The sequence below is a fragment of the Xyrauchen texanus genome, chromosome 25, assembly GCF_025860055.1.
Source record: "Xyrauchen texanus isolate HMW12.3.18 chromosome 25, RBS_HiC_50CHRs, whole genome shotgun sequence".
Lineage (NCBI taxonomy): Eukaryota > Metazoa > Chordata > Actinopteri > Cypriniformes > Catostomidae > Xyrauchen > Xyrauchen texanus.
In genome coordinates this window covers 5,529,718-5,557,486 of record NC_068300.1, presented here as the reverse complement: position 1 = coordinate 5,557,486, position 27,769 = coordinate 5,529,718, and the positions used below count along the sequence as shown (strand labels likewise).

Genomic DNA, 27,769 nt, shown 5'->3' with positions numbered 1-27,769 from the left:
GGTTTGAGATGCATTCCATTCAAAACTCTGTCACATGTAAATGCATCTATTTACACTGGCAGCCAAAAGTTTGGAATAATGTCCAGAATTTGCTGTTTCGGAAGGAAATTGGTACTTTTATTCACCAAAGTGGCATTTAACTGACCACAATGTATAGTCAGGTAATTAATAATGTGAAAAATTACTGTTACAGTTTGAAAGAAAAATGTTCAGAACTTCTTTAACTACTTCAAAGAGTTCTCATCAAAATATCCTCCAGGTGCAGCAATGACGGCTTTGCAGATCTTTGTTATTCTAGCTGTCAGTTTGTCCAGATACTCAGGTGACCTTTCACCCCACACTTCCTGTAGCACTTGCCATAGATGTGACTGTCTTGTCGGGCATTTGTCACGCACCTTACAGTCTAGCTGATCCCACAAAAGCTCAATAGGGTGAAGATCCGTAACACTCTTTTCCAGTTATCTGTTGTCCAATGTCTGTTTCTTTGTTCACACTTACCATTTCTTTTTGTTTTTGTGTTTCAAAAGTGTCTTTTTCTTTGCAATTCTTCCCATAAGGCCTCCTGAGTCTTCTCTTTACTGTTGTATATGAAACTGGTGTTGAGCGGGTAGAATTCAATGAAGCTGTCAGCGGAGGACATGTGAGGCGTCTATTTCTCAAACTAGAGACTCTGATGTACTTATCCACTTGTTTAGTTGCACATCTGGTCTTCCACATCTCTTTCTCTTTCTGTTCTCTTATCTTTTCTCAATAAATACTGACCTAAAGATATGCCAGTATTGCATACTGTGGCAACTCAAAAACACAAAGACAATGTTAAGCTTCATTTAATGAACCAAATATCTTACAACTGTGTTTGATATAATGACAAGTGATTTTCAAGTACCAAATGCTCAATTTAGCATGATTACTCAAGGATAAGGTGTTGGAGTGATGCTGCTGTCTAGATTTGATCAAATATGACTTTTTTCAAACAGTGATGGTGCTGTTGTTTACATCAGTAATGTCCTGACTACAGTTTGTGATCAGTTGAATGCCACTTTGGTGAATTAAAGTAAGAATTTCCCTCTGAAACAGTAAAATCTGTACATTATTCCAAACGTTTGGCTGCCAGTGTGTGTGTGTGTGTATATATATATATATATATACAGTGAGGAAAATAAGTATTTGAACACCCTGCTATTTTGCAAGTTCTCCCACTTAGAAATCATGGAGGGGTCTGAAATTGTCATCGTAGGTGCATGTCCACTGTGAGAGACATAATCTAAAAAAAAATCCAGAAATCACAATGTATGATTTTTTAACTATTTATTTGTATGATACAGCTGCAAATAAGTATTTGAACACCTGTCTATCAGCTAGAATTCTGACCCTCAAAGACCTGTTAGTCTGCCTTTAAAATGTCCACCTCCACTCCATTTATTATCCTAAATTAGATGCACCTGTTTGAGGTCGTTAGCTGCATAAAGACACCTGTCCACCCCATACAATCAGTAAGAATCCAACTACTAACATGGCCAAGACCAAAGAGCTGTCCAAAGACACTAGAGACAAAATTGTACACCTCCACAAGGCTGGAAAGGGCTACAGGGAAATCGCCAAGCAGCTTGGTGAAAAAAGGTCCACTGTTGGAACAATCATTAGAAAATGGAAGAAGCTAAACATGACTGTCAATCTCCCTCGGACTGGGGCTCCGTGCAAGATCTCACCTCGTGGGGTCTCAATGATCCTAAGAAAGGTGAAAAATCAGCCCAGAACTACACGGGAGGAGCTGGTCAATGACCTGAAAAGAGCTGGGACCACCGTTTCCAAGGTTACTGTTGGTAATACACTAAGACGTCATGGTTTGAAATCATGCATGGCACGGAAGGTTCCCCTGCTTAAACCAGCACATGTCAAGGCCCGTCTTAAGTTTGCCAATGACCATTTGGATGATCCAGAGGAGTCATGGGAGAAAGTCATGTGGTCAGATGAGACCTTTTGGTCATAATTCCACTAACCACGTGTTTGGAGGGAAGAAGAATGATGAGTACCATCCCAAGAACACCATCCCTACTGTGAAGCATGGGGGTGGTAGCATCATGCTTTGGGGGTGTTTTTTCTGCACATGGGACAGGGCTGACTGCACTGTATTAAGGAGAGGATGACCGGGGCCATGTATTGCGAGATTTTGGGGAACAACCTCCTTCCCTCAGTTAGAGCATTGAAGATGGGTCGAGGCTGGGGCTTCCAACATGACAATGACCTGAAGCACACAGCCAGGATAACCAAGGATAACCAAGGAGTGGCTCTGTAAGAAGCATATCAAGGTTCTGACGTGGCCTAGCCAGTCTCCAGACCTAAACCCAATAGAGAATCTTTGGAGGGAGCTCAAACTCCGTGTTTCTCAGCGACAGCCCAGAAACCTGACTGATCTAGAGAAGATCTGTGTGGAGGAGTGGGCCAAAATCCCTCCTGCAGTGTGTGCAAACCTGGTGAAAAACTACAGGAAACGTTTAATTGCAAACAAAGGCTACTGTACCAAATATTAACATTGATTTTCTCAGGTGTTCAAATACTTATTTGCAGCTGTATCATACAAATAAATAGTTAAAAAATCATACATTGTGATTTCTGGATTTTTTTTTTTAGATTATGTCTCTCACAGTGCACCTACGATGACAATTTCAGACCCCTCCATGATTTCCAAGTGGGAGAACTTGCAAAATAGCAGGGTGTTCAAATACTTATTTTCCTCACTGTGTATATATATATATATATATATATATATATATATATATATATATATATATATATATATATATATATATATATATATATATATATACACAGTGCATCCGGAAAGTATTCACAGTGCTTCACTTTTTCCACATTTTGCTATGTTACAGCCTTATTTCAAAATGGATTAAATTCATTATTTCCCTAAAAATTCTACAAACAATACCCCATAATGACAACGTGAAAGAAGTTTGTTTGAAATCTTGGCAAATGTATTAAAAATAAAAAACGATGTACATAAGTATTCACAACCTTTGCCATGACACTCAAAATTGAGCTCAGGTGCATCCTGTTCCCACTGATCATCCTTGAGATGTTTCTACAACTTGATTGGAGTCCACCTGTGGTAAATGTGTGTGTTAAAACTGACATCTTTGTAAACTAGAAAATATTGCAACATTTAAACAAATAACTATTTACAAATGAGGATAACTCTACAACAAACAAAAAAATCCAATTGTGGGAATAGAATAACTTTTGTGAGTAAATGCAGTCCTGTAAACACATTGCTTAATCGGTTATTGGTACACGTTTAGTTGTTTTCATGAAATAAAAATCAGTAAGATCAGTTGTAAACAAAAATGTGTACTGTTGTGATGCCATGTACAAGTTTCTGAGTGTGGGGTTTGATCCAGGAATGAGTAAATGAATGCCAAAATATGGGGGGGTCAAAGTAAACTCAGCATTTGCATTTGTGTTTGACACCCTAGTGACGTAACGGTACCATGGATGTATTTTCAGGGTATGAATTGGTGTTAAAATGTCTTATGCGTGCATAACACAAGTCATTTGCTTGTTTTCCAGTATGCTAGTACCCCATTTCTTTGAAATGTTCACACTTTAATTTACATGGGTTTTATGATAACTGTGTGCAGTATACTATAAAAACCTCTGAATTTGAACTATTGATTTTGCAAGTGATTTCTAAAATCTTTCTATTCTTTTAAGTAATTATATTTAATTGCTGCCTGTATTACAAAGAGCAATACTTCTTTAACCACATCTCTACCATGTTTCACAATGTTACATGGACCACTTGATGGGTAAAAGGAAAAACTTTTCTAACAAAATAAACCCTTTTATCCACCTTCTTTCACACTTTTGGTTGTCACCATGCTTTTCAATGAAAGCACACCATAAAACACCAGGAAACGTGGCGCCCTATTGTTTTTGCTGAACAGAATTACACAAGACCCCATCAGGCCTGATCAGGGGGGGTGTGTGCGTATTCTGAAAAAACCTCCCTACCCCAGTCCTCTGAGTGCCTGTAAGAGCTCAGTATCGATTGAAGCCTCTTGTAAAAGAACTTTGAGTGGAAAATGTAAGAATCTTTGTTAAATTTTACAATGAATGTATGGTATTTCATTTAAAATGCTCTGTTTAAATACAAGTTTTAAATACATTTTTATGTTTTTTTGTTCAGCATCTTTAAAGGGTTAATGCTAGAGATATGTTAGACAAACGTTTAAAAACCCATTTTCTTCTCATTGTCAAAAAGTACAAATGCAAGACAACATGTGTTAAAGATACATCTAAAATTACATGAAATGCTTTATCGTGTTTTAGTAATATAAATCAAAACACAAAACTTTATTTTTGTTAAAATATTTGTTCATATTTAAACTGAATGTGTGTTTTGCTGCATAACCGTAGTCTTTGTTTTAGAATCTCATGTTTAAATTAAAAATGTAACAAACCTTTGTATTAAAGATATCGTCAGAATTCTTTAAAAACATTGTTTTAGTCAAATAAACCTGTTTGCTAAAATACTGTATTGCCTAGTGAATGTGGATTTAATCTGCAGCACACCCTTTACACATCGTTTTAGAAAGATACTTTTCATGTCTTTAATAAATTTAAGAATCTTTGTGCTAAAGATACATCTAAATTAGCATTTAAATGTGTTACTGCAATTTAGTAACATAACCGTGTTTGTTAAACTAATGTTAAACGTAATCTTTCGTAACACCATTTATTCCTTATCTTTAAAAGTGAAAATCTGAATGAGTTTGCTTCACAACCAATATCCACTGATTTGGAAACATTGTTAAAGGTAAAAATGTAAGATATTTGTTGTTAGAGCTATAGCTAAAAAAATATATATTATTGTGTTTTAGTGAAATAAAAGTGTTTGCTAAACTAATGCCAAACATTAGCTTGGAAAAAATATCATTTTAAAAGAGTAATGCACTTGTTAAACACCCGCTGCCGTCTCGCACACAAACGTGTCTCATCGGTGACATTTGCACACAAAATACACTAGACAGTCTGTTTTAAATGGGTTGTGTTTTCAAATCTGTAATGTAATGAGTTTTTTACTATGGCTTAAAATAAAATATTTTTAGATTGACTACCGAATAATACACGTGTATAAACTTCGTATTACCTAATGAAACGGTTTAACCCCTTACAGAAGTAAACAAACATATGGTTTGAAAGTGTAAACAACACACCGTTCAGCCTGCTTTTTACAACGAAAAGAAGAAATAGTTATATCATTTGTAGCTGTTTGATATTGGCATACTTCTGTCGATCTGTTCTTTTATGTTGATGCGATGTTGCTTGTTGGTTGCATAGTTCTGAGCATTGTACTTTTTTTAAGTTTAATTCTATCATTTTCATCAGTCACATATTGGCATTCTCTCTCTATAACGCTTCAGATTCAATTCAATGGTCTCATGTATCCATTGCTTTTATAACCGCTTTTGTCTCTCATGTTTAAGACGTGTTGTTAAACACATTGCATTTGTCAAATCTTTAGCAAGTGTAACAGTTATGTTATTTCATTAGGCCTACTTGTCAATGCCAGAAGATAAATCACACAACCACTCAGACTATTTCACAAAGACAGTTTACTTTATTAAACATCAGATTAATAAGTCCAGGCTGCAATACAAATACTGCGATGCAGCACAGGTTATAAAAACACAACAGCCAACTCAAGATCCACTCAATTCATTCACAGTTTTACCCCAATTCACCGCACCCCCATAGGACGCAACACCCTCCCCTCCCTGATCCCTTTCCCAATACAGTTCCCGCACTGGGGACAGAGACAGACAATACATCCATACAATGTTACATATAATCATTTAAAACACTTCCCTTGTCCTGGGTCGGCAAGACCCCTCCCTATGTATGAAGTGCAGGCGCGGGTCATTCCAGCGGCCGCAAAGTCACACCAGGATAATAATCAGTCCATGTCCTTTGGCGGATTCTGATACCAATAAAGTCCACTGTCATGCACAATAGCCCTATTACAGCAGGTAACATTATAACATTAGTCGTGATGTGTTCTTTTCGGAGATTCCGGTGACGCTAAAATAACGGCGACCCTAACTCAGCTTCCTCACGCATCTCCCACGCTGGGATCAAATAAATATTTTATATACCAATTATTTTCATCAAATAAAAAGTGTATACATTAATGGATAGAGCAAATAAAGTATATTTCACATTTTTGTAAGAGTGGGTCCCAGGAAAACACAAAATGTCTCATTTGGGCCCTGGGCAGGGGAAGTTTAAGAACCGCTACCTTAAATGGATTTGTGGTGGCGTAGTGGTTAAAGCACAGGGTTGTTAATCAGAAGGTTACAGGTTCTAACCTCACGGCCACCACCATTGTGTCCTTGAGTAAGACACTTAACTCCAGGTTGCTCCGGGGGGATTGTCCCTGTAATAATTGCACTGTAAGTCGCTTTGGATAAAAGTGTCTGCCAAATGCAAAAATGTAAAAATGTAAATGGATCTTTAGCAACCTGTCCTGACAGATTGAACATACATGTTAAATCATGTTAATGACAATTAGATAATAATAAATAATCTCAATGAGCTTGTTGAATCATCTGGCCTGCTGTGTTTACATCTTGTCTGATGTTCATTTTCTAAGGATTTGTCTATTGATTTGCATTGACATTAGCACAGAAAATATTTCCATTGACATTAAAGCTTTTTAAGATTTTGTCCTTTTAATGCATGAATTTTAAAACACACACATACAGTAGTATAGAATATACATATAAATAAATAAAAAAGTATTTTCCCTAAACTCATACACACTCCAGTCCAGTAGTTGGCGGGAAATCGCCAGAAGTTGTTTTGCTAACCTTCATTAAACACAAGAAGAACTCGCAGTTTGAGCGGTAAATGTTCAATGTTTTTTGTGTCATGTGTGAGATTTATATTATTGTGCATGTTGTTGTTCTCTTTGGCGTTTTATTGCTTATAAAATAAGCTTTTTATCGTTGTATGTGGCGGTTTTGTGACAGAACCTTCAAATATTCAGTTTCAGGAAAAACGAGAAGAAATCTGAGTTTTTGCAGTAGGCCTAATGTTTAATTTCTGATAAATCAAACGGCTGACTGTAAATTAGTTCAATGAACGAGGTTATATGTTGTATATAGGGTTAAAATGCTTATAAAAATAACACTGTTTATACAAGTTAGTTTGGAATGGATCAAGCATCTGGAACCTTGTGAATTTGAGAGGGTTTTTTACACTAAGGTGCTTTAGGAAATCAACCTAAAATGTAATTATTAATCTTATTTCTATAGTGTTAAAATATTCTGACTATACATGAATTCACACATTACTGAGTTGAGATTGTGATTTTAGTGAAATTGTTTGTTTCTACTTATTAACAGATTTTACAGTTATTATTTTCACTAGGATATTAATAATTTATATCTATGAATATCTGAAGGCAAACATGGCCAGTTTGTTTCCTAATATCATTATCATTAAATCATATATTACACCGGAGGACAACTTAATTCATAATATGTCTATCATTTTAGGAGATCCAGAATTCTACTGGAGAAACGAGCAGAAACATCTGAATATCATCTTTTATTACTGATTTATGAGCTCGTATCCAGCGGCTGATTGGAAATGAGTTCAATGAAGGCGATTTTTGTTGAATAAAGGTTACTGTGGGCTAACACCTGATAATATTCCTACTGTCAGGTAAATGAACCCAAACTCAAGGCACATATTTATATATTTACCATCTCAGTAATATCTCAGCTGAAGATATCCTATAATTATCTTTTTAAGTCTGATGAATGTCAATCTATTATAATGATGATGTTTTTTTGTGTTCAGATGTTCATCATGAGGGAGCAGGTGGATGTGATCTGCTGTAAATCAGTAGGAACTGATCTGTCCATGCTGGATATTGATGATTTCATCACAGAAATCTCTCAGCTGAAGAAAGAGGTGACGTCACTGAAGACAAAACTGATGGAGAGAGACGACAGGTTACAGGTTAAACATTCATTTCATCCTTAAAGTTGAGATTGTAAGCTTTTAAATGATGTGCTATGATGAACGGTACAGATGTGATTGTGTTGTGTTTGTCAGGAGCTGGAAAAGGTTTCCTGTCAATCTTCAGTGTGTGTGACTGATGGGACCTCCACAGAATGTCAGGATTCAGTGTGGAGCGGCAGAGATCAGTCCACACCACAGCGACTGCTGGACAAACTCTCTGAACAGAGATCCAGAGACACACAGGACTCACAGCTCACTTTACTCTGTTCTACTGGCGGTAATCAGGGTGATCAAACCTCCACAGAGTCTCTGACTTCTGTCTGTAATGCTGGAGAACAGCAGATGCTGCAGATACCAGTGAAGATTGAAGTGAAACAGATAAAGGAAGAGGAGCACAATGATGAAGATGGTCATTTTATTCATCCAGGTATGCTTCTTCCTTTAAAGTTTTACATTTTCATGTCAATCGACTGTCATGGCAGAATCTTTATCACACAAAAGTCAAACTAAAAAGTTCCCTGTTATTATTGTTTTTAAAGTGTTCAGTTGTCTTTTAAAAGGTTCATCTCTCTATTAAAATTTTTCCAAAGTCATGTAAGTTCTGCAGTATCAGTGCTTAGAGTTTTAGTCTTAATTTGACATGAACAAATTCATTAATTATGGCATTAAAGGAATTCTTCAGCCAAAAATTAAATTGTCATTATGTACTCACCCGAATGGTTCACATTTCTCATGGTTCGGTTTGAATCACGGTTTTAGGGTCACAGTTTTGGTACGGCTCGGTATTTGCTATGTTCCGAAAAATATATATTACTGCCAAATCTCAAGTAAGTGTACTCTATTTGGTAAACAATTCCAACATGTTTGCCCTTAATAAAAATCACCATCGTATTACTACAGTAACCATAGTTTAATCATGATATTTGTAGTAAAATCATAGTAATAGCTTGGAGATAATTGGAGTGAAGCAGCGCCCCATTGTCGGTTACTCTGCCACCTGTGCGTTTGCCATTCATGTTTTTTTTTGTGGGTGTCTTTAATACTTTTTGAATGACTTTTGATTTATGATTATCAGTGGGATCGAACTTTGATGACACGATTATGGTTGCTTTCAATAATCGCACTTTGGTTCACCTTCTGTGGCTTTGGGTAATAATTGTTTGGAGAGCCACTCAAACACTAGGCCTACAAGCTGGGAATGAACCAGGCCCACCTTTCATCACCTATAGTCGGGAGGAGCTTCTGCAGCTACAGCCTTTTGCATCAGGCAGATTGGATTTTGATGTTGACTTGTCGGAAATCCAGCTCAAGAGAGGCAGCAGAGGAGGGGTCCGGGTCAGGAACAGGTAGCGGAGGTACAAACCTGTGCTACCCTCAGTTATCATGGGGAATGTCCACTCTTTGGTTAATAAAGCAGATGAATTGACAGGTTATTTGCAGTATGATCGCGTGTACCAACAGAGTAGCCTACTGTGTTTTACGGAAACTTCGCTATCGGACAGGATACCAGAGGGTCATGTGAAAATGGAAGGTTTTTCACAACACAGGATAGATAGAGATCCGGTGAGGACTGTCAAAAAAACAGGGTGGAGGTGTCTGATAGATGGTGTCATTCTGGTCATGTCACGGTGAAGAAGATAGTTTGTGACCCAAACATTGAGAGAGAAAAATAATGTAAGTTGCCGACATTACTATTTGCCAAGAGCGTTCTCTCATGTGATTGTACAAGTGGCTTATATTCCTCCATCGGGTAATGGGAAGTTGGCCACAGAGACAATTTCGAGGGTCAGCCATGACTTGCAACGGTTCTCGCCAGATGCGTTGGTTATTATTAATGGGGATTTTACCCATTGCTCTTTCTCTGCTACCCTGCCCTCATTTAAAGAAATTATGTCATGTCTTACGAAGGGTGATAAAACTGTCGATCTGTTCTATATGAACATTAAGGAGAGTTTTGTTTCAAAGTTGCTTCCCCCTCTGGGGAAACAGATCATAATTTGATATCTCAGACATACAGATATTTTCCTGTGGCTCGGAAGCAGACGATTACATGTGTGCATGTATGGTCGTGGATGCTTGTGAAAAGTTAAGAGGGTGCTTTGATTGCACAGACTGTACTGTGTTCTTAGATGATGGCAATGATCTGGACAGTATCTCTGACAAAGTCACCTGTTATATTAATTACTTTGTCGAGTGTGTCATTCCCTGTAAATTAATACAAATTTTCCCTAAAAATAAACCGTGGGTGTCAAGGGAGGTCAAATCTGCTATTAATAGGAATTCTTTAAAAGCTGTATTCTTTAGTGGTAATAAAGATAAGATTGAAATTGCTCAAAAAGAGCTGAAAGCAATATCAAGCTGGGTAAACATAAATATAAGGGTTGAAGGACAGATGTCCAATTGTAACATAAGGGGTCTTTGGAATGGCATGAAATCGGTTACTGGTTATGGGACTACAAATAACCGTTTTCTTGAGTTCTGGGATAAATGTAAAGGAGGCAAAGCAATTCTTTGCAAGGTTTGAAGATTTTTCTGCTTCTCATGAGAGCATCCTCACATCTCTTGCACAGAGCAGTCCTGAGGACAGTAGCCCAGCTATTGTAAATAATGTTGATGAGGTTTGATAGCAGTTAAAATGCCTTAAGGCTAACATCCACTCACCCTGAAAGTCTATGCTTATCAGTTGTGCTTAGTTTTTCATAAAAACATTTCTTTGTCTCTGTCCTCATCAAAAATTCCAGCAATGTGGGAAAACATCCAATCTTGTTCCAATTCCTAAAAAAACTAATGTGAGTAGTAATCTTTATCCCCACAGCTTGAGCAAGGCACATAACTCCAGGTTGCTCCGGGGCACCTGTAATTAGGGCACTGTAAGTCGCTTTGGATAAAAGCGTCTGCCAAATGCGTAAATGTAAATGTAGAACCGAGTGGTCTGGCGGATTGGCCGTGAAACGGGCCGAATGGGCCATGATAAGCTAAAATGTACCGCCGCGTTATGCAGAACGGACCACAAAATGGCGCTGTGACATGCAGAAAACTCAACATCTTTCAAGTTTTGGGCCAGTTGCCATGTAAAATCCCGGGCCGATTTCTCTTCCCAGTCCAACCCTGGTTTTAGCATGCATGCATCAACTGCCAAGTGCCAACATAAGCACTCAGTCAAATTTGAAAGGCTATAAGTGTTCGATAGTTTGCAAACAAGTTTCACTTTGGGCTTTAGAAAGAAGTAGACAGCAAGAAATCTGCATAGCATTTGAGCTAATACTGTACCTTTTTACATCTTTTCATGGCCATGTCATGAGCCTTTTTTCAGTCTTAAATTCAGATTATTGCAACACGCTCAACACTACAAAAATGTTGGGACTGTCAAGTGTTTACCACTGTACATATAGTTCTGCATTAATGTGTCCTCACAGATGTGCAAGTTACCCATGCCATAGGCAATGACAGACACTGGTTTTTAGTAGGGCTGGGATGACGTCGATGCAAAAAATACGTCGACGCAAAATATGCACGTCGATTCGTCGGATCCAAAACAAAGATGGCGGCGCCGGCGAGTAGTAGTAACACGAGTGGCTCCTCAGACTATCAGAAGTGCAAGGCGGCATGCACTCGTTCCTCTAAAGTATGGGAATTCTTTAATTTAAAAGGAAACAATTCCGTGATATGTCGTCTTTGCAAAATGGAGATGGCCTTCCATTCTAGCACCACGTCAATGCATCAGCATCTGAAGAGGCGCCACCGGTTGCAGCTGCAGATGACAGAGCACCGTAAGTTTTTTTTCAACTCCCTACTTTGCACCTCGATGTTGGAGTAGGCTATAATACGGTGTCGACACCTAAAGTTTTCGCTTATAGCTATTAATAATGCGCTTATAGCTATGAATGAATGTCGTGAAAAATACATAGAGGACACTGACAACGTGTCGGACAAAAATGGTGTATTATGATTGATTGATCAGATCGCCAGTCAATCAAACTCCCGGCAAATGTTTTTTTTTTTACATTTTATACACCCCCACCCCCGATGAAACCGGTATTACCGGTGTTGTCACAAGTCGATTAATCTAATCGAAATCAAATCGGACTGAAAAAAAATAATCGTTAGATTAATCGATGCATCGAAAAAATAAATCGCTAGATTAATCGTTTAAAAAATAATCGTTTATCCCAGCCCTAGTTTTTAGACAATGACTCTCAATGGAGTGGATCAGAGACGTCAAGATACCAACACGATGATTTCTCTTCTTCTGTGTTTCTCTTATAAATTACATGACTTAGCAAATTATTTATGAGGACACCTAAATATGAAACACAATAACGACTTCTTGCATCTTGGTGCTCTTTTTAATTTCATGGCCAGTCTTTTTCATATTATTTCACCTTTGTAAAGGAAAGATACATTTTTGAATGGGTCCACAAGACATTTCTCTTTGAAGTGACTTGCACACTCCAGTCCAGTAGAAGGAAAAGTGCCATTGAACATAAGAAGTTGAAAGAAGAATTTGAGAGCTCAGTCACAACGTTTTGAATTTGTTTAACTTAATGAGTTTTTATTTGTTCTGATGTGTTTGTATTGTTCGGTACATGTTGTTTTTCTGTCTGTGGCGTATTAATGATCGTAATCGAAGATTATAATCACCGTATGTGGCGGTTTGGTGACTTGCCGTTTTCGGTAACCACAAAAGTAAACCCATGGTTTTACTACAGTATGGTTTATTGGCTACAGTGTGTTTTTTTTTACTATAGTAAAACCATGGTTTCCACCAAAACGCTGGTTACAGCAGCCAACAATATTTCTATAGTAACCAGGTCATGCTATTTACTAGTAAAGTAATTTTTTTCTACAGGATGTTTATTGGCAACAGTGTGTGTGTGTGTGTGTGTGTTTGACACTAATCAGGGTTATCAAACATCCACAGAATCTCTGGCTTCTGTTTGTAATGCTGGAGAACAACAGATGCTGCAGATACCATTGACGTTTGAAGTGAAGCTGGAGGAGAAAAACGTACTAGAGGAACAACACGATGATGATCAAGATTATCAAACCTCAACAGAGTCTCTGACTTCTGTCTGTAATGCTGGAGAACAGCAGATGCTGCAGATACCAGTGAAGATGTGTTCAGTAAAGCTGCTGGACTGCAGGAACCTGATGAAGATTAGAGGAGAAACCGCAGCAGAGGAACAACACTGTGATGAATATGATGATGATGATCAAACCGCCACAGTGTCTCTGGCTTCTGTTTGTAAATCTGGAGAACAGCAGATGCTGCAGATACCAGTGAAGACTGAAGCAAAGCAGAAGGAGATAAAACAAGATACCACATTAGAGGAACAACAGATAGATGAAAATGCTCATTTTATTCCTTCAGGTATGTTTCTTTCTTTATAACAGCTCTGTTGTCTTTTAAAGATGTACGTACTCCAGTGTTTCCTGCACCATTGTTTAGATGCGGAGCTGCACTGCTTCTGGATCAAAAACAAAGAAATAAAAAAGTGTTGATGTTCTCTTGCCGTCGGATTTAAGAAAAATATTTTAAAAAAATAAATAAAGAACACTTTTTTTCTATATTGCTTTCCTGTATGGGTTGGATTTCTAGAACAAACATAAAGTCAGATATTGTGGGGCAACTCTCGTCTACAAGTGACCCTGAGCTACAAGCTGATGAACAGCCGGTTCTGAGGGAACCTTCTATGTACAAAAAAACTAAGATGAACGATAAAAGTACAGGGTCACTACTGGGGCTGCAAAATTAATTGAAAAAATAGCAATATGACTTTTGCTATTATTAAACCACAAAGGCCTTCGAGATAATGAAATAGTCTGCGTGCGCTACTCGCTGATACCCGAGCGTGACTGCTGTGTTCATTTTCCATTTCCCTTTTTGATTTGTAAGTAGTAGCACCTAATAAACATGCGCAAAATAATACAAATTCTAGAGTAAATAATTTTCCTAAAAATGTATGCCCTCATATGAAGACAGCAGGACTAATTTCTGAAGTTTTAAATAATACCAAGCTATAGAAAGTCAGATTTTATCAAATTGTTTATTATGTTTCCTGCAATGTTGGTTATTCATTTTTTTTAGATGTTACAGACATTACATCTGATTTTCTGTAGAACTGCTTTTGAACTATATGTATTGGGAAAAGCTGAAACAAATATTTATACAAATAAAAATGATTTGACTTGTTTTTTCTACTTTGGCAACAAAATCTAAATTTTATCTCTTTGCACAGGTAAACAAACAAGTGAAAGCCAGTTATTAGTATAACTAATAGGCTAGTATCATCCAATCACTGACCGCCATATTAAAATAACATTTAAATTATAAATTATACATTTTAGTACCGATTACCATTGTCCCATGTCTGCCAAACATGTTGAGTGGTCCAAACATCATCTGCAGCCTGAAACTGAACTTTTGACCGGAAGTTTGGAGTCAATGCCCTTGGCTTCAAGGGAAAGCTATAGGATGCTCCCTATTTAATGAATGACTTAACCTCCATTGTGCTGACATGCACCTTGTTTTCATCCTAACTCCATATAAAGCCTCTGAAATGCACAGTAAATGCAGGATTTCTAATGTAAAACTAGCAGTGTTAGCTGTATTGTTGAGAGCCACTATGTACAAGATTCCAAATTGTTTATTGTTTAACCAAAATCCCCGAATTAACCAGAAAAACACCTGGTAAACATGACAAAGATGAGGTAATAATTTGAGGCAGATTGCCACCGGACTAATGACCTTGGTGATGGGAAACGGTCTGATGATTTTGGGGCCCAGTTTACGTGAGGGGGACAGAGTGGGATGTCCTGAGAGGACAACCAAGCCTTCTGCCCGGGCGCGTAATCTGGGGGTTTAGACAGGTGTCGGTCTGCTGACCTCTTATCCCAAGCGCCAGTCCGTAACAAGCCTTCTCTGGCTGCTTTCCAGGTACATCCGCACCTCTGCAAAAATGCATGGACAAACAGACCCTGAGCATCGGGCTCTTGAGCGGGGAACAGAAGGGGTTGGTAGCCGAGGCTACACTGGAAGGGTGACAATCCTGTAAACGGCGATAACAACGAGTTATGAGCATACTCAACCCAAACCAAATTCTCGCTCCAAGAAGACAGGATATGGGAGGCCATACATCGCAGGGTCAACTCCAGTTCTTGGTTCGCTAGCTGCACCTGCCCATTTGTCTGGGGATGAAACCCAGAAGACAAACTAACTGTCACCCTCAGCTGTCAGTTGAACTCTGCCCAAAACCGAAACACAATCTTGGGGCCTCTGTCAGAAACCGCATTGACTGGGAAGCCATGAATACGGAAGACGTGATTGCCTGCTACTGCTGATAATTTGGGGAGGGGAATAAAGTGAGCCTCCTTTGAGAACAGGGCCACTACAATCAAAACAGCTGTGTTGCCATTGGAGGAGGGAGACCAGTTACAAAACCCATGGCGATGTGCGACCAGGGTCTCAAAGGTACCGATAACAACTGGGGGCTCGTCCGGGATCGTTTCTGTTGCTGTTCCTCCTTGTTTGTGGTCCAAACCCTCTGTGTACAAACCCTGTCTTTTGACTGGTTCTGTGTCTCTCTCTCTAACAATTCTGTGTCCAAGCCCATCTTGATATTGAGAGACACGGGAGTAGCACAGTTGCTCATTCTCGAAAGTGTTTTGCTTTTTTTTGAGACTCCTCCACTAATTAGCACCAATGTGTTAATTCAAGGTGCTGACTTGGGCTGTGTCAAAGTGCTTTCACACAATGTATATGTGAAGTCTGATATCATCACAGGTCCATGTAAGCTAGGTGTGTGCTCTCCGTTACTGGTAGATGGCGTGAGTATCATCTTTGAGAGTGATCTAGCAGGGGTTATGGTTTTTCCCCTGTCCAGTTGTTGTAAATGAGCCTGATGCCTGTGATCAGTCTGACATTTCTAAACCGCCTCGATCAGCATTGCCTGCCTGTGAACTGATGTGCACACAATTGCTGAAGTTCAGAGATGATGTGGATCTCTCTGACTCATTCCTGGTTTCTGAGTCAAATCCTATTGGGAGCAAATTGGCTGTTGAAACTGAAATTGGCATTGAACCTGTTATGTAGTCTGTAGTGCAATCCCCCTTTAAACCAATGTTGAAGTCTGATCCCTACTGTATCAATATAATGCCTTGTGATACTGACCACTCATTGTCACCCCTAACTTCAAATGAAAGAATATGTCCAAAACCTTTGTTTCAGGAGATGTTGACTAAAATTTTACCTGCTGTTTCCACTCCTGTCGCTACGACTGCTTCTAGTCCTGAGGTGGATGGACTGGTCAAAAAGGATGCTCAAATCTCCTGTGTGTATTTGCAGAAGATGTTGTTGCTGATACACTGTGCACACTGGAGATTAAGTTGTGTGCTGACCTTATTGACCGTTTAGTTACAAACCCAGGTTTGTAATTTAAGGGTGGGGGTGTTACGTCCCAGGACGTATTTTTTTTGGTTCCTTCCATTGTCAACATATTTTGTTGACTTACATCTATAGGTGTAAGGCATTGGTCTTATGGGAATTGGAGATTTTGTCCACTTTGTGTTGTGGTTTTCCTGTGTTGTTTCTCTCTATCTCTCTCTTCCTCTGGCCTTCTTGCAGGCAGATTAACATCAGGTGTCTGCAGTGATGATTACCAATCACTCCCCTGTCTGGATTGGTTGGTGAGGAGAGGAAAAACAGGATAAATCCCAAGCAGATCTTCACTGCAATGGAACCCCCCCATCCCAGATGTATTGATGTATTGCTGCTACATAGTGTTGTTGTGGTCATCATCTATTGTTGTAAATGGTGAGTTGAACCTTAATCATTGTGTAAATATTGTAAATACTAGTTAAGTGTGGAAGATGTAGGGAGGTGGGTGCCATTTTGTTCAACCTTTTATCTTTTCTCCTGTGTTTTGGTTAGTGAGGTAGGGAAGTAAATGTTGTTTATTTGCACTTTTTCTTTGGTTGGTAAGGTAGTTTTGACTCCCCAACAGCTATTTGACTCTCCAACAGATATTTAAGTTTTGTTTGTTGTTTTGGCCTTTGCCCTCTCCTGAAGCCTTTTTGACTTCCTTCTCTTGTTCTGTTTAAATAAATGATTTGTTTTGGATTTTAAACTTAAGTGATCATTTAGCACTGAGATGGGAGAAGGGGAACAACAAACCTTTTAATTTTGTTACTCCTCCCCAACCCTAGACTGGGGTGGGACATAACAATTGGGCCAATTGGTTACCTACTTTGTATTTCCGTTCCATGGGGGTCAACCGATGCGAAAAGAATGCACACGGATGCATCCTTCCATCCGAGTGAGTGCGCTGTGACAGGACTACTCCAACATCGACCTTAGACGTATCCACCTCCACAACAAACTGACTAGCAGAGTCTGGAGTAATTAAAATGGGTGTGGTGGAAACCCGCTTCTTGAGTATAGAAAACATGGCTTCAGCCTGCATGGCCAACTAAGGACAGTGTGTGTGGAGGTGAGATCTGTCAGAGGCAGAACAAGTTGACTATAGTTACTGAATAAACCTCCGATAAAAGTTGGCGAACCCCAGAAACCTCTGCAATGTCTTGCGAGAATCTGGCCACACTGAGATGGCTTTTACTTTAGCTGGGCCCAGATGTATTCCCTCAAATAAACGATGAACCCCAGGAACAGAACCAAATTTGTTTGAAAAGCACACTTCTCTGTCTTGACAAACTGCCGGTTCTCTAACAGAAGGCAGGTGCGCTAAAGCACCTGCCTGATATGCTGCATATGGTCCTGCATATTCTGGGAGAAGATCAGAATGTCGTCAAGATAAACGAAGACAAAATGATTGACCATGTCTACGCCATTCACGAGCCCCTGGAAGAGGGGAAGGGGGTGTTGACCAATCCGAAAGGCATAACCAAGTATTCAAAGTGCTCCCTATGAGTGTTAAATGCCTTCTTCCACTCATACCCCTTCCTGATATGAACCAAGTGTTGCATAAGTCAAACTTCATAAAAATGGATGCAAGAGCTTGAAGGTGAGAACATCAATGGCAAAGGATAATGATTCTTTACTGTGATTTCATTCAGCCCCCGATAATCTGTGCAGGGTTTAGCGAGCCATCTTTCTTCTCCACAAAGAAGATCCCTGCCCCTGTGGGCAATGAGGAGGGCAGATGAGACCAGCTGCCAAAGAATCAGTAATGTTAGTAAAATCAGTAAAAACCTGTTCATAGCCTCCCTCTTGGGAGCCGAGAGTGAATACTGCCATGAAGCAGTTCAATCGCACAGTCAAACGGGCGATGAAGAGGGAGGGTAGTGGCACGGGACTTGCTGAAAACCACCCTCAGATTGTGGCACTCCTGACAGATCAACTGGCTCATCCTGCAATGAAACACAAGACTGGAAAGGGGAGACAGCAGACTTAAGACAATATGAAGAATAAAAAGAGCTCCAGGCAAGTACAGTGTTGGTTGCCCAATCTATGTGTGGGTTGTGTAACCAACCAAGGGTGTCCCAGCACAAAAGGGGTTGATGGGGATCATATGACGTAGAATAACAGCTGTTCAGTGTAGTTTCCTGAGATAAAATTTGCCCGGCTTAGTGGTATGGGTTATGACTGCAAGGGGCGTAACGCTTAGCATGTGGGCGGTGATTGGCTCGTCCAATGGGATCCCTGGAAGCCGGCATTTGGAAGCCGGTATTTTGGCTCAATGAAATTCCCTTTGGTGCCGGAATCGACCAGGGCTGAGATAACATGACTATCATAAGAAGCGTTCGATGTACAGGGGCTTTGCCTAAGGGTGTCGTGCTCGCCAGTAACCCCCTAATTACTGACGAGCATTGAATTTAAACGGACAGGAGGCAACAAAGTGGCCTGAGCGGATGTAGACAAAACACAAACCCTTTTGACATCATTGTTGCCTTTACTTTTGGGGCATGGGGAATCTTCCTACTTGCATAGTTTCAAAGGCAGGAGCAGAATCAGAAACTCTGGAAGCAGACATGGATTGTGAGTAAGGTTTAACTGTCCATGAAGGGGAAGAGTGGTGGCGATGATGCACATTGTGTTGAGTCAAATGGTGATCCACCCGGATGGCTAAGTCCACCAAATCGTTGAAATGCGGGGAAGGTCCAGAGAGAAAATGTCATCTTGAATAGAGTCCAAGAGTCCTGCAAGAACAAATCCCACGTAGCAGAACCCTTCCAATTGCTGAAAGCAACCAGGGTGCAGAATTCAATGGCATACTCGGCAACTGATCGATTACACTGAGGCAGTCCTGACATTATCCTCCCAGCTTCCTGACATTGAGTTGCTCGGCAAAACACTCTGCGAAGTTCCGAGGAGAAGGCTTCATAAGCAACATGGATGCCGGTTATACCACATCACTGTTCCCCATTTTACAGCCCTCCCGGAGAGAAGTGTGATGATATACGCAATCTTCATAGTGTCTGAGGAGCTGGGAGAATGGCAGTAGAGGAACGGCATGTGCATCTGATCGCCAGGGGGCAAGAGAAGCTGCCAGAGGAGTGGGGGTGTGTCTTGCACTGGACTCTGATCAGAGTGAGAGTGGAGCTGCTGAACCATCACAGTCAGATCTGCTAGCTGTGAAGCCATAACCTCTAAAGCCCGGTTAGAAGCAGAAATCTGGTCTTGTTGTTGTCCAAGCAAAGCTCCTTGTTGAGAGAGGGTGGAGCATAGTCATCTCCTCTGCTGGGTCCAGACTTCACCGTAAATAGTGCACATGTCAACAGTAACAGGGAAAAATAAACTGGCAAAGAAGGAGAGGAAACACGAGGAATAAAAAGGGAGTGCAATTAGGGGAAAGCAGGTGGCAGCGGGCATGTAACTCAATAATTTGATCAGCGTCTCTATGGGACTGATCCCATGGAAATGCTGATCACCTGTGCCGATGGCTCCTGTGAGACATGAGGGAGATAAAAATAAACAACAGTTAGAGCCGGCACACATGGCGGAACTTTGACTAACTATAAACACACTGGGGACTGTAATTTTTAAATTAAATAGAATTGGCTCCATTAAAATGCTCTATATTAAGTATTAACTCAATTAATATTTTTATAGCCTATGAACTTCACTTGATGAAGGGTTTTGTAAGGGCTAAATATATTTCATTAGATGAGGTTTCATAAGCAATATGGTTTATTATTTTTCAGATGTTCTTATACTGTAGAACAAAACCATTCTAACTGTAGGCTTCTCCAGCGCTGGTTATAGAGAAACATGGAAGAATAAAAACAACACTATCGGCATTTATTTTTTTCAGATAACTCATAGTTCCAAAAAGCAAATATTGGTACTGATTAATTGGTAAAACTGATATATCGGTCTTCCACTTATTCTAAAAGCATTTATAAGGCTTATAATAGTGTATTCAGAGTGTTTACTTAAACAAATAATTGGCCAAAAAATTAAGATTCTCTCATTTACTCACATGCTGTCCCGGATATGTATGACTTTCTTTCTACAGCATAATATGAAGATTTTTAGATGAATATCTCAGCTCTGTAGCTCCATATAATTTAAGTGAATTTTGGCCACAACTTTGAAGCTCCAAAAGGCATTATAAAAGTAATCCATTCCATGGATAATCAATCAAAAAAGACTCCAATGGTTTATTCAATGTCTTCTAAAGCAATCCAATTGGTTTTGGGTCAGAACAGTACTGACCTAAATGGTGCTAATCCACAAGCAATTTTACTCCAATACAGTAGGTGGCTCAATTAAATTTTGAGCTGGTCTGCTCTCCTCCCATGATGGATTAGAAGAAAAACACTTGTCAAGTTTGCAAAACTTTTGTTAACAAATTTTTTTTATGTAAATTGCAGTATGAAGACAATCCACATAAGAGAGTTTTTTTTTTAAAGATGATGAAAGGCAGTGATGCAGCAATATCATTTACATGTTAAAGAGCAACATGCAGGTTGGACACCCTATATAGCATAGTGTATGTTGATGATAAAACAACTAGATTTTCTGAACTGGAGTAATATATATTTAGCCATTAACGATATTTTGAGATAAATTGTGATAAAATAACTTCCGCGTCTATAAAGCACTAACCGGAAGTGACGATGGGCGAGGAGTCTGGTCAAGTTCAAGCTCAGGTTACAATGGATGCGAATGAAGAAACCGAGTTCTCGGTGTGGTTTTGCAATTTACTGGAGAGTATAACCTTAGCCTCACGGGGATACAAAATCAGACGGAGGGCGGCGGAGAACAGTTTGAATTGAAATGCGGGGAAGCGGGAAAGTTGGGCTAGCTTCCTGCCAATAGCTATAGCATTGTGCAAACTACTAAATTCATTTCAGAAGGCAGACAATTACGTTACGACAACCTGTCCTAAAGCTCAGTCTCTCTCCCTCTCTCTGTATTATTATACTAAATAAATATTTAATATGATAAAAAATATATTATATAAAAATATTATACTATTATTATTACGAAATTACACAAATTAAGAGTTAAAATAATTAAAAGTAAGACTTACTCTGCTAAGTCCTCGTTTTCGTTGCACAGAATGTCTGCTAACGTTAGCACTTCAGTCCAGCCCGCGCCAAAATCCGGTGTACACTTTGACGGTGGACTTGATTCCATCGAGTGCACCGAGGGAACAGCATCAGTAATCAGCCTCACGTGGTCCTTACTCCGAAATCCCATCCGAGACTACAACAAATCTCCAGGTCGATAATTCTCCGGAGTGAAATGTGCGCCACAAACGACCGAGTGTGTGGTAACAGACGCGGCAGTGAAGTCTGCTCTCTTCACCTGCACAAAACGCACCTGAAAAGCCTTGTTTTTCCTAGAAGGAAAATGATGGACACGATGTCCTGACAGGCTGGAATTCGTGCAACCAGCACAAACACAATCATTTACCATTATGGCTTCTCTAAAACTCGGATCTAAAACTTTCTGTCTCTCACTACTGCTCTAACTACATCAACACCCAACAATGAGAGAGCTGACCGCAAGCTCTTTTGTTTGCCTCGCCCTACGTCATATGACGCGTTGCTATAGCGGGAAAGGCGTATTCCAGAGCCTAGCACATTTTCATCAAAATCTCTACATCAAATGAGATTTCATTAGTAATTTCTACATATGTGTTTTTAAGAGACCTCTGCAGACAATATAAAGTATTAATTCAGTTATAAATTCAACCTGCATGTTGCTCTTTAAGAGAACCCATATGCGAAACAAATGTATGTGCTTATTTTGATGCAAATAAAATGAATGTCCTCACTACTGGTTCAGGATTTCTTCCTCGAGTTACATCAGCATTTAATGTCGGTAGAAAAAACAGCTTTCTGTGTTTAGCGCCACCAGCTGCATTGGTTTTGGTAACTACAGCGGCTCCTGGCACATGTTCCAAATAAAATATTTTATTGGACAGGGCATTTCATCACCTGGTGAAGAAATAAAAAAACAAGGGCTTCATAGGAATCCACTTGTTTCGATTCAAAGTGTTTATCACTGAGAGAATTTGCTAAACTTAATCAAGTTTAAAATCATGATTGTGCCTAGAGACTACAATGGCATTTTGGAGCTTATACATTTTATCCCCATTCACTAGCATTGTATGGACCTAGAGAGCTGGTATATTCTTCTAAAAGTATTTGTTTTGCAGAAGAATGTCCAATACATCTGGGATGGCATTAGGGTGAGGAAATGAGAACATGTTCATTTTTGGGTGAACTATCCCTTTTATTCCATTTTGTGCTCAGAGTAACAGATATGCTCTGAGTTCGGTTGTAGGGAACACTGATGTACTCAACCCTTGTTGTTCCAAACATGTATGACTTTCATTCTTTAAATGTGGTTCACAATCAGTCTAAATGTCTATAATCATGAAATGCTGTTATGAGCCAGAATTGATGGTATAAATATATACTGTTTGCACAGCAAAAGAAATCATAAATTAATACTGGATGTTTGTTGTGTTCTGACATTAAATTAAGGTTCAATTTGATGATTTAAATGTGACCCTCTTAAATTGTATTCATTGCAGATCTGATGGAAGTGAAAGAGGAAAGTCAAGAACTGAATGAAGTGGAGGAGAAACTTCAGTATCAGAAACATCATGATTTAATAACTGGAGAAAATTGTTTGAATGGCTTAAAGACTAAAATGTATTTCTCACCAAAAAAGCCTCGAAGTAAAGCAGCCAAGAAATATTTTACCTGCTCTCTGTGTGGAAAGATTTTCACATGTACAAGTCAGCTTAATACACACATGAGAATTCACACAGGAGAGAGACCTTACACGTGTCATGAGTGTGGGAAAAGTTTTCCATATCCAAACAATTTGAAAGATCATCTTCTAATTCACTCTAGAGAAAGATCATTTGAATGTGACGAGTGTGGTAAAACATTTGTTTTGAAATCAGGCCTAAAACAACATCTGAAAACTCACACAAATGAGAAGCCTTACAAGTGTTCTTTTTGTGGAAAGAGTTTTGCTCTCCTGGCCTATTTTAAGGAACATCAGAAAATACATAACGGTGTGAGCGCACATATGTGTCTTGAATGTGGGAAAATCTTTACTACAGCTGGCAACTTGAATAAACACCAAATAATTCATACTGGAAAAAAAACGTACAAGTGCTCACACTGTGGAAAGAGTTTCATTCAGTTAAATTCCCTGAAAACACATGAGAGAATTCATACTGGAGAAAAACCTTTCAAGTGCTCACACTGTGGAAAGAGTTTCAATCAGTCAGTCAACCTGAAAACACATGAGAGAATTCACACTGGAGAAAAACCTTACAAGTGCTCACACTGTGAAAAGAGTTACATTCAATTAAATTCCCTGAAAACACATGAGAGAATTCATACTGGAGAGAAACCTTACAAGTGCTCACACTGTGAAAAGAGTTTCTCTCAGTTAAATTCCCTGAAAAAACATGAGAGAATTCATACTGGAGAGAAACCTTTCAAGTGCTCACACTGTGAAAAGAGTTTCTCTCAGTTAAATTCCCTGAAAAAACATGAGAGAATTCATACTGGAGAGAAACCTTTCAAGTGCTCACACTGTGAAAAGAGTTTCTCTCAGTTAAATTCCCTGAAAACACATGAGAGAATTCATACTGGAGAGAAACCTTACAAGTGCTCACACTGTGAAAAGAGTTTCAATGAGTCACGAAACCTGAAAACACATGAGAGAATTCATACTGGAGAAAAACCTTACAAGTGCTCACACTGTGAAAAGAGTTTCAATGAGTCACGAAACCTGAAAACACATGAGAGAATTCATACTGGAGAGAAACCTTACAAGTGCTCACACTGTGAAAAGAGTTTCAATGAGTCACGAAACCTGAAAACACATGAGAGAATTCATACTGGAGAAAAACCTTACAAGTGCTCACACTGTGAAAAGAGTTTCTCTCGGATAAATTCCCTGAAAACACATGAGAGAATTCATACTGGAGAGAAACCTTGCAAGTGCTCACACTGTGGAAAGAGTTTCAGTGAGTCACGAAACCTGAAAACACATGAGAGAATTCATACTGGAGAAAAACCTTACAAGTGCTCACACTGTGGAAAGAGATTAATTCAGTCAGGTCACCTGAAAACACACGAGAGAATTCATACAGGAGAGAAACCATACCCCTGCTCTTGATGAGGGAAAGTTTCAGAGCAGCAAGTGTTCCCTATGAATTATTTAAGTAGTCACAGTGACTACTTCAGGTCAAACATCTTCAGGTCAAACAAATCAATTAAATAGTTGGAAATTTAGATAAACCCAAAGACCCTGATACCACATGTACACACAGACGTCTCTTTTATGTGTGTGTATTTTCATCTGGAAGAAGTATTTTTAGGTTTGTTCATCAGCAATATTTCTATAAGACGTTTGTATTTGGATGTCAATAAGACATTCAGCAGATGTCTTTAAGATGTTTATGATATATAATGTTTGTTTTACATTTATTCACAGAGGCTTTTATCCAAAGCAACTTACAAAAAGAGGAAAACATAAGCGAATCATCTTAAGGAGACAGTGGTAGGAAAAGTGGTATATTAAAAAGTTTCACTAGCATCAGAATAGTATTCAAAACAGATTAAAGTGCAACAAGATTTTTTTTTTTTAGTGACTGGTTAAGTGCTCACGGAAAATATGTGTTTCAAGTAATTTTTTGAAGACAGAGAGTGAATCAGCTTTACAGATGGCTTTGGGAAGGTCATTCCACCAATGTGGTATGATGATACTGAAAGTCCTGCAAAGTTTTTGGGTGCCTCTTTGTGTTGGTACCACAAGGCAAAGTTTCTTAGCCGACCACAGGCTTCTGGTTGGCTTGTAGCTCTGCAGAAATTATTTTAGGTATGCTGGAGAAAAACCAGTGACTGGTCTGTTTGCCAGCATCAGAGCCTTTGCTGTCTTTGATATGTTGTCTGTGAAATTTAGTTTGTTATAAATGGTTACCCCTAGATTTCTGACCGTTTTGGAAGACAATACTGTAGTTGTACCCAACTGCACAGTGATGTTATGTTCAAAAGCAGGGTTGGAAAGACAAGGAGTTCGGTCTTGGCTGGATTGGGTTGCATCTGGTGTTCCTTCATCCAGGCCAAGATGTGAAGATATCATGTGAAGATAAACATGTGGCAAAGATATCTGCAGTCAGTGATGTGTCAGGTGGTGGAGGGGGAGGCCAGAGAAGTGTGTTGAAAGTTCTAAACAAGCTGGAACTTTAGATTTTCCGCCATCTCCTCTCAGCTGCCCTGAGGTCAGTCCGATGTTCACGAAGGATGTCAGACAACCAGGGGCTGGGTGGTGTAGTACGTGCTGGCCTAGATGTTTAAGATGTTTAGCAGATGTTTATTAGATTGCAGTGCTTTCCAGATAAAAAAGATCTAAAACAGACATCTCAGAGATGTATATGTGCTATCTGGGGATATAATTTCTCCCAAAAGAGCAGCAACATTTAAGAGAATAACAAACGACATTTAAGGAAGGCCCTTGTTTTAATTGAGAAAACATGTTTGTGCGTGTGTATTTACAATACTGTAAAAAGTTTTAGACACTTCAGAAAAATGCACCTTGATCGTTTTTGCCCATGCAATTGACCTATTGTTCTGCCCTAGTAACAGCCTTGTATGAAAGCTTCAAAAGGTTCAGTGACCATCCAGTGTTCTCTGGGGCTGCACAGGGCAGGGCGCTACCTCTGCTGACATGAGACACGTGTAGCATATTCAGAACAGTTTAGTTTTTTGTTCATTTCAATTAAAAATGCATTTATTGGTTTATTTCATTAAAAATGAGTTGTGATGCTCTGAATAACTTTTTTGTCTGATGTTACTATTAAAGCCTATCCTTTATAATCTGAGGAAGTGTCTAGTCTAGCTATTTTTCCATTTCCATGAACATTAATACAAATTGACCTTTGTACATACAGCTTAATTGTTTCTGAATTAATTAGGTTATCCATTTAGTTGATTCAATTGATGACATGTCAAAGTTTAAGGACATAATAATTATAATAATACAAATTATTAAACCAGATGAAATGTTTGCTGTTTTATTAATTGTTACAAATTATACAGAAAGAGAACTCACAGTGAGGCTGCAGGAAATGGCAGAGAAGATATTACAGGGAAGACTGCAACAAAACTGCAATATTTGCTTTTATTGTTTTAAAATTATGCCATTTCAAATCAGAGTTCCTAGGTATTAAAATATAGTTTGTCAATGGCATCAACTAAACAGTAACCATTTTTATTTCTAATGAAAAAAGCTTATTTTGTTACGGAAGAGGATTAGGGCCAAGCAATAATAAAAAAATAAAACCATCTCGAGATTAAAGTCATTATAATGCGAGATTAAACTCGTTAAATTTCGAGAAAAAAAGTCGAAATACAATCTTGAGAATAAACTCATTATATATCGAGATTAAAGTCATTATAATGCGAGATTAAACTCATTAAATTTCGAGAAAAAAAGTCGAAATACAATCTTGAGAATAAACTCATTACATTTCGAGAATAAAGTCGTATTTTGAGAAAAAAAAGTCAAAATGAAATCAGTGTTCACAGCATAGCCATACTGATAGAGGACATGGCAGAGTTGGATCGCTTAGTCAAGCTATATTTTAGACTTTCTTTCAGTAACAAAGAAATACTATCGACTTTAGCTAACTATGACAGAATAATAATTAGCATACGAACTTTAAAGAGAATTTGCAAGCGGCTAGGTCTTTTTAGAAGGAAAAATCAGTCACACACCCCACCACGCACACCCCACACACTCACATCACATACCACACACCCCACACGCACACCATACACCCCACATGCACACCCAACACCACACACCCCACACGCACACCACACACCCCCCACATGCACACCCCGCTCACGCATGATTAAATGGGTTAATAATACATTTAATGTAGGCTACATTTTCTGTACACTCATAATGACTACTCATAATGACTACTGCCTACACATTAGAAAAAATAAATCATTAGTTTACCCGGGGATGGTTGTAACAATTTTGACCTTTCTGTCTATATCTTGTATTACTTTGAAGTCAGTGTGTTCAAAATGTGATCCAAACTAGTTACAAGCGTCTGCTATTAAATGACATTATCTTTGCAACACCAACAGAAAATGCATGGTTTAGTTTCATACACAAGGAGTGAAATGTTACAATTCACCCCATAGTCTGGGTTAGTTGTAACCAGTGTTGTACAATAAGATTGTATTTCGACTTTTTTTCTCGAAATTT

General features: G+C 38.9%; 1 protein-coding gene and 1 pseudogene across 1 annotated transcript in view; both read left to right on the top strand.

Annotated features, from left to right (window-relative positions):
- Window positions 1-27,769, top strand: part of LOC127618560 (zinc finger protein 501-like) — a 346,529-nt gene that overhangs the window by 108,836 nt on the left and 209,924 nt on the right. The gene's annotated exons all lie outside the window — the stretch shown is intronic.
- The window catches only part of LOC127618907 (zinc finger protein 493-like), a 33,788-nt pseudogene continuing 14,355 nt past the window's right edge, over window positions 8,337-27,769 (top strand).